This window comes from Saccopteryx leptura, chromosome 3 (assembly GCF_036850995.1).
Source record: "Saccopteryx leptura isolate mSacLep1 chromosome 3, mSacLep1_pri_phased_curated, whole genome shotgun sequence".
NCBI classification, from domain to species: Eukaryota; Metazoa; Chordata; class Mammalia; order Chiroptera; family Emballonuridae; genus Saccopteryx; species Saccopteryx leptura.
The window spans coordinates 62,189,043-62,200,497 of record NC_089505.1 but is presented as its reverse complement, the minus strand read 5'-3'; the positions used below and the strand labels follow the sequence as shown (position 1 = coordinate 62,200,497).

Below are 11,455 nucleotides of genomic sequence, written 5' to 3'. Positions count from 1 at the left end.
TGTTCAGGCTAAGCATAAACTTTGGGAGTCAGGGTGTGGGAAGGCCTCACTGACTCTTCCATTTGTGTCAAACATACAAAAGGGAGAAAAGCACTGATCTAAGTATAGTACTTTATATGTTTTAACTTAATGTCTCTTTTAAAATTAAGATGTTATTATCATCACCCATTTTCACATGATAAAAATATAATAAATCACTTAAAATCACACCACAGTAATGAAGGCACCTTTGAATCCAAACATGGTGCCCCAAATCCTTTACTCCCAACTCCAATGTTACACCCAAGCACAAAGTCTTCTCAGAAACGAGGAATTAAACAGCATCTCATCTACAGATTGTCACCCCACAGTCTCAGAATCAGTAGACACCTTCCCCTTCTTCGTGGGTGTATATGGCATGCTCCCTTTGTGATTCTGAGGCAGGAGTTGAGGTGGTGGAAGGAAGAGAGCATCACAGGTCAGCAATATCACCTGACAATCCATTTCAGGTGGGACACTTTGTAATGTATATGATTGAGTCACCGTGATTCTGTACACCTGAAACTAACACAAAACAATACTGAATGTAAATGGTAGTTGAAAAATATTTCTTAATTCCATTTTCACTATAGTTATGGTAAAAAAAAAAAAAAAAAAAAAAAAAAGAGAGAGAGAGAGAGAGAAAGAGAGAAAAAGGGAGAGAGAGGAGAGAGGGGGGAGGAAGGCAGGCAGGCAAGCAGGCAGGCAAGCTGGAGCTATTCTCAGTGGGGATCTCATTACAGTAAATGAATTTTCAAGAGTTTAGGAATAATGGTGCGATGGCAAGGCCTTCATCCTGTTTCCAGCCCCAAGCGCGCGGTGCTGAAGAGACCCCACACTATCTCAGAGATGTCTTTGATGACAGGAATGTCAGGTCTCAGCAGCTTAGATTTGGGGTCTTATGCCTTTTCTGCTGGACCCCAAGCCCAGGGGGAAATAGGACTTAGTGTTTTAGGTCAGGTCTCCCGGAGCAGAGCCTGAGATGGAGAAGCTGTCAAAGTGCTTTATTTTGGGATAACTTTCAGGAGAGAAGGAGGCAGGCAGGTAGGGCGGAGGAGAGAGGCTAAGCAAGGCTGTGGTGTTGGCCCGATCCCAAAGGGCGGGACAAGGGTCAGGGGTCAAGCAGGTCACACACTGCAACACGGAGTTAGTCGCTCACTGAGACAACAGGTGGCTTACAGACGCTGTTTCTATCTGTCGCTGGCCTCTAGCCATTTAGGTAACCTCTCAAGAGAGATTGCTCTTTGTCAAAGGGCGGGTCTCCCAGGAGGGGGCCGGTGCGAGGCTTTAGCATCCGGCACCCAGAGCAGCTGGGAATGGGCGTGCCCGCCAGGCTCCAGAGGTCCCTCCCCCTTCAGCTTCCAGGAGTGCACGACCCTGGACACCAAGGCAGGCTCTGTGATAAGTCCACAGGATCCCACGTGTTATGGTAAATTAGCATAAATTATTAGAAACAAGTGTAGTGCGGAGAAAGCCAGGCATGAGCTCATGAGAACTAAAATGTGGAACCAGACCACAGATATACAGACATTTTGGAGCCAGGTTTCCGTTATCAGAAAAGCGCACAAAAATAAGGGCAAGAAATAAGAAATGAGTCAGTCATTAAAGGGGAAATAGCAGGAAGCCAGAGCCTCGGGCAGAAAAGGAAGACCTAAGGAAGGAAGGTTATTATTCAGGTTTTCCTTTTTTTAGGAACTGGGCTTCAGCCAGGTGGGGCGAAAGCAGGGTGGCCACCTGCATGCGGTTCCTGCCAGCTCCAAGGACAAATGCTAAAAATACCCTGTATTCAATGGCTCTCTGCTGGCCCTGCCCGAGCATGGCGCGTCTGCGCACTGCGGTGTTTCATTTCCTCTCTAGCACTAAGGGCAGCATGGGTCAGACCCGGGCATCTGAGAGGGAACCTTCCAGACTTAGAGCCCCAAACTCAGGATTTTCCTGTCTTAATGTCATGGCCCATTTTATGACTCAGGCTCAGCGCTGATGTGGTCAATGGGTGGCTTTATATCCGTGATGGTTCTGGGAAATATCGATAAATGAAGGAAATGGTCTCTCCCTAAGACACTCGGAATCAACAGTTACATCTGTTTCCTGTGGTCTAAGAAAAACCTGAGGAGAAGATAGTTTGGGCCTTTTTCTCACCTCGCCCAAAGGGACAGCTCTTGATCAGTGTTTTCCCAAAGCCAGTCTTGACCACAGAGAAAACAAGAAAAAAAATGAGCCCATATTTTCTATGTCCATGCTCAAAGCCAGACATGTGTATGATTTTATTTATTCCTTTTTTTTTTTTTTTTTTTTTTTTTGATATTTTCTGAAGCTGGAAGCAGGGAGAGACAGTCAGACAGACTCCTGCATGCGCCCGACCGGGATCCACCCGGCTCGCCCACCAGGGGGCAATGCTCTGCCCCTCCAGGGCGTCGCTCTGTTGCAACCAGAGCCACTCTAGCGCCTGGGGCAGAGGCCAAGGAGCCATTCCCAGAGCCCCGGCCATCTTTGCCCCAACGGAGCCTCAGATGCGGGAGGGAAAGAGAGAGACAGAGAGGAAGGAGAGGGGGAGGGATGGAGAAGCAGATGGGCGCTTCTCTTATGTGCCCTGGCCGGGAATCGAACCTGGGACTTCTGCACGCCAGGCCGATGCTCTACCACTGAGCCAACCGGCCAGGGCCCTAAGTTGTTATTTTTTTATGAGCTCAATCTCACAGAAATATCTGTGGTATAAATGAATCTAAAAGGGGATGAAGGCAGGCACCTGTCACTGTTCTCCAAATTAGTCAAAAAGGTGAAGAGCATGGGATCCAGCAGACAGATGTGATTAACAATTGACGGATGGAGGGTAGAACAAGAGAAAGCACCAAATGAGTGGCTGCTTTTGGTTCCAAAGCCAAAAAAAAGGGCCCCACCAAAAAGGGCAGCTGGCCTGGATGAGGAACTCTACCGCTCCTGGAGTCATGCAATAAAAATCATAGCCTTGGAGTCCCACCCCCATGACAGCCACAGTCCGAGAACCAGAGCAATTTACATCATATCACACAGTTTGCAAATGAATGACTTGATCCTAGTTTAGAAAGGTAAGTGCTTTGACAAAGTTGGGGACAAGGTGGGCTCAAATCCCAAAGCACAGCTGTGACATCCCTGGATTTCTATTTCTCCTGATGTTACTCCATGGCAAAGTGCCCTTCCACTTATCACTGGCCTCTCTTCAAAATGGCACCCATAGTGGTAACCCTCAGAGATATCAAGAGGCATCAGTTGCACATCTGGAAATATGATAATTTATTTGCCCCATCCTGGTCAAAGCACTTCCCTTTTTAAGCTGTTGCTCCAAGCAACAAAGTTCCCCTCTAAGCAGAGTTCAACTTCCTTTTGTTTCAGAGTTTTGCACTGGCCTCTGAGGGCCCATTTCAAGATATAAAATAAAGTATCCTTCTGCATCCATGTGTGAGTGGGTTCCTTTCCAGTATCAGGTCTGTGTTCCACAGTTTGGTCAACGCATGTTTACAAGAATAAACCACATGCATACACAGATACACTAACCTAGAAAGGGCTTTCAGGATAGGGTTGCTGGTTATCTTGATGCCTCCCCTAAAAGAAACAACTTTCTTGGTGTAAGAGGATGAGGACACTGAGTGACCTACTCTCAACTTCTAGAAGGACAGCTTGTTTTTGTCCATTTTTTCAATGAAGAGGTGGGAGAGACCCAACATTTTCAGTTTCTTTAAAAAAGAAAAAGAAAAGGATCCTATGTGGAAATGAGTGGGACAATGATAAAAGTAAACAAATAATTAAAATTTCAAACCAAAACATATCTCCTGGCCCCAATATCCCCAGCTAATCCTCTTAGACCACAGTCTCCACATTGTGGACTTGATGCTGATGTTCTTCCATCTCAGCTACAACTTTCTCCTCAGGCCTCAGCTCTGTCTCCAAAATGACTGCTTTGCCCTCAGAATCTTCAGCCTCTGGATCTGGGCCTGGGTCAATCTCAATGATGGTCTGCCCATCCTCTGAGGTGCTTTTGACAGCCTGGATTGCTGAGGTCAGTCCGAACTCCATGGCCACCAACTCCACAGGGCTCACCATGGTGGTCATGTTGCCCAGGGAACTCCCATCCTGCATGGCAGTAGAGCTTAGCAACGCCAAGCTAGATGAAGGGTGGATGGTCACTGTGTCTGGAGAGCTGCTCTTGGCAGAGGAGACCACTGTAGCATAGCGAAAGAGCTGAGGGCCAGAAAGCATTGTGTGGAAAGTCACAGGACTGGAGCCCTGGCTGAGGGTGGCCACTGGAATATTATTGCCCATGGAAAATGACTGACCCACTGGGGTGATGGTGATGGGTGAGATGACTGTGAACTGAGGTTGCTGGACAGGAGGAGAAGGGCTCAGGACGGTGGTGGAGGCTGGCCGCTGCAGCCGGGGCCTTTCTGGAGGCTTAGGAGTGCTCACAGGCATCAATACCACATTTTGAACCGTCTGGGATTTCAGCCTATGATCCTGAGCTTGCTTCTTCTGCTCTTCCAACTGGCACTCCAAGTCTGTCAGAGTATAGAGAAACTGCTCTTCTCCCTGTTCTATTTGGTCCTTTCTGTTGTCCAAAACCTTCTTAATTGTGTCCATTAGACCAAATGTAGGTGCCACATTGTTGAGAACAGCAGCATCTGTTACCTGGAAGGGACACTGGATGAGCCGTTGCTGAACCCCCCTGAGTAGCTCCTCTATTTCCTTCTATATATTGCATACAACCTCTTCCATCAGCCCTACATCAGCTATTCCTTTCCAGACATCAAAGTGTTCTCTGAAATTTCCTCTGAGTCTTCACTCCCTCCTCTGTGGCCATTGGTTTTTTTTTGTTTGTTTGTTTGTTTTAATTTATTCATTTTTAGAGAGGGAGAGAGAGACAGAGAGAGAGAAGGGGGGAGGAGCTGGAAGCATCAACTTCCATATGTGCCTTGACCAGGCAAGCCCAGGGTTTCGAACTGGCGACCTCAGCATTTCCAGGTCAACGCTTTATCCACTGCACCTCTGTGGCCATTGTGACAGCAGCAGTGAGAGCCGAGTTCCATTCTAGCCCTGCTTCTTCCATGCTCTCTTCTGAGATGGCAATCTGTGTGATGCTACCACCGGCCGAAGTGGGTGTCTGCACCACACTTGTCTGCTGTCCTGGTACTGGGGCTCTTGCATTGCTGATCAGAAGATCAAATTTGGTGCTTCTGCAGGTATTGGAGCAAATCTCGTCATGTTGGTAAAAATCAATCTGTCCAGAATCCATCATTTTCCTGAGCATGATTCCACCTAGATGAATGGCTCTCTTCCAGTCCTTCAGGGTGGACTTGCCAGCCAGATGAACAAAATGCTTGGGGCTGATCAATTGATCATTGAACTTGACACATTTCACATTTATTCCTGGACATACAAACTTCTTACAAAGAAGAATGGCTTTGCTCTCCCCACAAGTTATGGGATAAGCAATTTCCATATCTTCATTTGCTTCTATGGTACTTGCATCAATCCCTTCTTCAATTTTGTGTATTGTGTGGGTTTCTACTGCCACACCTGCCGTGTTGTTCTCAGACCGGCTTCATAAATCCCTTGTTGCACAGGCTGTAACTGCAAGATCACTTGGGTTTTAGTGTCTTTAGGGTTCTCCCCTTCATTTCCTTCAGTGGGTACCACAACCACTGGGACACTCACTTAGCATTAGCCATCTTTCTTTCTTTCTTTTTTTTTTTTTTTAACAGAGGCAGAGAGAGAGTCAGACAGGGACAGACAGACAGGAACGGAGAGGTGAGAAGCATCAATCATTAGTTTTTCATTGCACATTGCGACACCTTAGTTGTTCATTGATTGCTTTCTCATACGTGCCTTGACCGCGGGCCTTCAGCAGACCGAGTAACCCAATGCTCGAGCCAGCGACCTTGGGTCCAAACTGGTGAGCTTTTGCTCAAACCAGATGAGCCCGCGCTCAAGCTAGCGACATCGAGGTCCCAAACCTAGGTCCTTGGCATACCAGTCCGACGCTCTATCCACTGTGCCACCTCCTGGTCAGGCTGCATTAGCCATCTTCCATATGAAGTCAGATAGCTGAAGATGCGTCTCCGTGGTGCGAGCGGGCCGCGAGCGGCCAGGGCTAGCGGGTAACGGAGCATGCGCAGAGGCCGACACCTGTGGTCCCAATTTTAAAGAAGAAATTTTAAAGGTTGGAAAGGAAAGGAATAAAATTCTGACAATGATGAACGTGAGGTCTCAGGAAGCCAAGAACACAAAGGAAAAAGGAAAGGGGGTCACTAAATACACCACAATCATGAGGGTTACAGATTTCTCTATAGATGTCAGATTTAATAAGGCACACCACCCCTTCCCCAAGTAAGAAAGCTTATTAGGATTTCAAGATAAAGTTCCAATGCCAAGATTCACTTTCACTGACACCTTCTAAGAGGGGAAGAAGAAAAGCACACTAAGCAGAACTCTGATACCTGAATGGTGAGTCTGTCATTGCCAAGGTTGATGCCAGCAGGCGTGAGAAAGCCCCAAGTCCCTGGAAGAGTTATAGGTTAGAGACACAGTGATCCCAGTTTCCGCCAGTACAGCATTATAATGTCACCAGTAGCAATGACCGTGTCTACAGGGGGAATTGAGAATATTCCTGAAAAACTGTTGGCCCAGCCCAGTGGCGCAGTGGAAAGAGCGTCGGACTGGGATGCGGAGGACCCAAGTTCGAGACCCCAAGGTCGCCAGCTTGAGTGTGGGCTCATCTGGTTTGAGCAAAGCTCACCAGCTTGGACCCAAGGTCACTGGCTTGAGCAGGGGGTTATTCCGTCTGCTGTAGCCCCATGGTCAAGGCACATATGAGAAAGCAATCAATGAACAACTAAGGTGTCACAACGAAAAACTGATAATTGATGCTTCTCATCTCTCTCCGTTCCTGTCTGTCCCTATCTATCCCTCTCTCTGACTCTCTCTCTCTCTGTCTCTGTAAAAAAAAAAAAACCCAACAACAACAAAAAACTGTTGGCCCAGGTTAAAAATACTACTACTAATAATTAATAATAACATACTAGCCCTTGTTGAGAAAGGTCCAGAGAGACCAGCATGCTTTGCAGAGACACTTGCCTGTAATGTAACATGTCTCCGGAGTGTAGCAGAGGGGACTTGCATGGCTTGTGTGCAGCATCTGTGGAGGCACAGCTGACCTTTGTCATGTGCTGGCCGACCTTTTCATCTGCCGTTTTCTCTTCTGTCTCCGCAGTCTACTCACCTCATCCCTGAGAAGCTAAAGCAAACCTGCCTTTTCAGCAGCCAGTGGGTCTCTGCCTATTAGTGCCACGAGGCTTCTTGTTTTCCCACGACTGGGAGAAAGGGATTGCTTTTTAAAAGTCCAGCTCTTTATACGGAGTGAAATAAGTAAATCAGAAAAAAACAAGAACTGCAGGATTCTATACATTGGTGGGACATAAAAACGAGACTAAGAGACATGGACAAGAGTGTGGTGGTTATGGGGGGCAGAGGGTGGGAAGGAGGGAGAGGGAGAGGGGAGGGGGAGGGGCACAAAGAAAACTAGATAGAAGGTGACGGAGGACAATCTGACTTTGGGTGATGGGTATGCAACAGAATTGAATGACAAGATAACCTGGACATGTTTTCTTTGAATATATGTACCCTAATTTATTGATGTTACCCCATTAAAATTAATAAAAATTTATTTATATTAAAAAAAAAGTCCAGCTCTTTAAGTAAATGCCCAATGTCCTAGTGGCACACTGAACTTAGACTACTAGACTTTGTCATCCGCTAGGCACTGGTCTCTGTAGTGAGTGTAGAGCAGAAGTTGGCACACTTTCCCGAAAAGGGAGATAACAAGTATTTTAAACAGGGCCTTTGTTGCAACTGCTCAACTCACCATTGCAGAGAGACAGCAGCCACAGACAATATGTAAACATTCCAGTGTAGCTGTATTCCAATAAAACTTTATAGACAGTGAAATTTGAACCTTGTCATTTTCATTTGTTCATCTTCCTTTGCTCAATCACTTGAAAGTGTAAAAACTATTCTTGCTTTTAGCTCATTAGCCTTACAAAACACGCGGTGGATGGTATTTGGCCTGTGGGCTGTAGTTTTCCAACCCCTGCTATCAGTGAACAATCAAAGAGTCAAAATTCCTGCTGTACTGAACGTTTTATTTGACTAGTGGACACAGACATAGAGTAATTGGTATATAAAAAATCCATAAAAGTAGCCTGACCTGTGGTGACACAGTGGATAGAGCACTGACTTAGAATGCCAAGGTCCCAGGTTCAAAACCCTGAGGTCGCCAGCTTGAGTGTAGAATCATCGACATGATCCCACAGTCGCTGGGATCCAACCCCATCCCCTCTGACAGCTGTCAATCTGTTCTCTGTATGAACCTGTTTCTATTTTGTTTGTTAGTTTATTAGATTCCACATGTAAGTGAAATCATGGTGAATACACTGTTGCAGGAAGTAACCTCGAGAGAGGATAAGACTCCCAGACAAGTTGATCGAGGAAGTTGGATTTCTTGGTAGCCGGTGGAGCACGTGAGGCTAATAGAACAAAAAACATGAGCTCCTCGAAGTTAGATTTCTTACATCTTATTAATATATACCTTTACAGCTTTAGCTTTCACGTGACAAGTGCCTGATTTCTTTGTTTGCAGACCTACATGACTTTTGTGTCTCCGGGAGGGTAGGGGTAGAGAGGAGGTTCAAACCATTTGTTCTTGACTATTCATATAATCCATTCTTCTTGCTAGTGCTGCAAGTTTATTTCCAGAAACTGATAACAAGAACCACAGCTGTGGTTTGTTACTTTTTAAACTTTCTCAGTCAGTCCTTCCTCCCTCTGTCCATAACGCTGAGGTCACTGGCTTGAGCGTAAGATCACAGACATTGCAACCCCCCCCCCGCCCCGCATTCTTCTGGTTTCTCCTCTCTCAACACAATGTAACATACAGATGATGTATTATAGAATTGTACACATGAAACCTGGATAATTTTATTCACCAGTGTCACCCCAATAAATTCAATAAAAATTTTCAAAAAACAGCCTGACCTGTGGTGGCGCAGTGGATAAAGCGTCAACCTGGAAATGCTGAGGTTGCCGGTTCAAAACCCTGGACTTGCCTGGTCAAGGCACATATGGGAGTTGATGCTTCCTGCTCCTCCCCCACTTCTCTCTCTCTCTCTCTCTCTCTCTCTCTCTCTCTCCTCTCTATAATGAATAAATAAAATCTTAAAAAAAAAAAGAAAAATTTTTTTTTCAAAAAACATTAATTGGCCTTACCAGGCAGTGGCACAGTGGACTGGGATGCAGAGGAACCAGGTTTGAAACCCCAAGGTCGCCGGTGTGAGGGCAGGCTCATCCAGCTTGGACACAGGCTCACCATCTTGAGCGCAGGGTTGCTGGCTTGAGCATGGGATCATAGACATGACCCCCCATAGTCACTGGCTTGAGCCTAAGTTTGCTGAGTTGAGCAGGGGGTCACTCACTCTGCTGTAGCCCCCGGTCAAGGCACATATGAGAAAGCAATCAATGAACAACTAAGGAGCCACAACGAAGAATTGATGCTTCTCTCTCTCCCTTCCTCCTTTCCTGTGTATTTGTCCCTATCTGTCCCTCTCTCTGTCACACACACACAAAAAGAAAACAAACAAACAAACAAACATTAATTGACATGAATATTTTGAATTGTCACTTTATAGTACTCAGAGTCATTTATCCTTGGTGTAAAGCATTGGAGTAAGATTCTGAATGGACAAGAAGTATGCCTTTCTTTTTTTTCTTTAAAAGAAAGAAGAGCCCTGGCCGGTTGGCTCAGCGGTAGAGCGTCAGCCTGGCGTGCGGGGGACCCGGGTTCGATTCCCGGCCAGGGCACATAGGAGAAGCGCCCATTTGCTTCTCCACCCCCACCCTCCCTCCTTCCTCTCTGTCTCTCTCTTCCCCTCCCGCAGCCAAGGCTCCATTGGAACAAAGATGGCCCGGGCACTGGGGATGGCTCCTTGGCCTCTGCCCCAGGCGCTAGAGTGGCTCTGGTCGCGGCAGAGCGACGCCCCAGAGGGTCAGAGCATCGCCCCCTGGTGGGCAGAGCGTCGCCCCTGGTGCGCGTGCCGGGTCGGGCGCATGCGGGAGTCTGTCTGACTGTCTCTCCCCGTTTCCAGCTTCAGAAAAATACAAAAAAAAAAAAAAAAAAAAAAAAAAAAAAGAGAAAGAAGATTTTTTTTCTTTACTTTTTTTACTATTCATTTTAATTATTTATTTTTAGATTTTATTTATTCATTTTAGAGAGAGGAGACACACACACACACACACACACAGACAGAGAGAGAAGGGAGGGAGGAGCAGAAAGCATCAACTCCCATATGTGCCTTGACCAGGGAAGCCCAGGGTTTCGAACCAGCGGCCTCAGTGTTCCAGGTCGATGCTTTTACCCACTGCGCCACCACAGGTCAGGCTTATTATTCATTTTAGAGAGGAGAGAGAGAGAGAAAAGAGAGAGAAAAGAGGGAGGAGCAGAAGCACCAACTCCCTTATATGCCTTCACCAAGTAAGCCCTGGGCTTCAAACAGTGACCTCAGCATTCCAGGTCAATGCTTTATCCATTACACCGCCACAGGTCAGGCTATATTTAAGCGGGGGAAAGGTTGTCTTCTGAGAGGCAGGAAGGAGAATTGTAGATGAATTTTCCTACAGATCAATGTTAACATAATCTATATGTGGATGTTGAGAATTGAATGTTGACTGCTTTACAACCCAGTTTGATGACCACTGACTTAGTACACATCCAACACAGCTGGGAATCTCTAATCTGTAGTTCTTATCCACCATACACCACTCTGCTAAGGGAAGCTGCTGTTATTAATTTCTAATTTAATTCTATTGTGATCAGAGAAACTACTGTATATGATTTCCTTACTATGAACTCCTTTGAAATTTACTGAAAATTTGTTTGACTTTTGTCCATGTATTTTAAAATGTGTATTCTTTCATTGTTGAGTAAAATGTTCTAGAGATATCGATTTTGGTTAAGTTGGTTGACAATGTTTAAATCTTCTATTTCCTCCTATCCTTTCCTGATTTTTTTGCTACTTGTTCTATCCATTTTTAAGAAAAGCTTATAAAATCTCTGACTATATGTGTCAGTTTAGTTCTGTCAATTTTTGCTTCCCATTCTTTGAAGATATATTATTATGCATACCATTTAGTATGACTGTATGTGTTCATGATGAGCTTACCTTTAGCTTAGGAAGCATCCTTCTTTGTCTCTTGCATTCCTTCTTGCCTTAGAGTCTACTTTGAGTAACACTAATATAGCCACACCAGTTTTCTTATTCATAGTGTTTACAGGTATACCTTTTTCTATCCTTTTGCTTTTAAATTTTCCACATATTCATATATAAGTTAATCTTTTATAAACATCATATGTTGAGAC

The 11,455-nt window shown here is 45.6% G+C and overlaps 1 pseudogene; it reads right to left on the bottom strand.

The window, feature by feature from the left end:
- Positions 1 to 3,843: 3,843 nt before the first annotated feature.
- Positions 3,844 to 6,158, bottom strand: LOC136398171 (glucocorticoid modulatory element-binding protein 1 pseudogene; annotated as a pseudogene).
- Between the last annotated feature and the right edge of the window lie 5,297 nt (positions 6,159 to 11,455).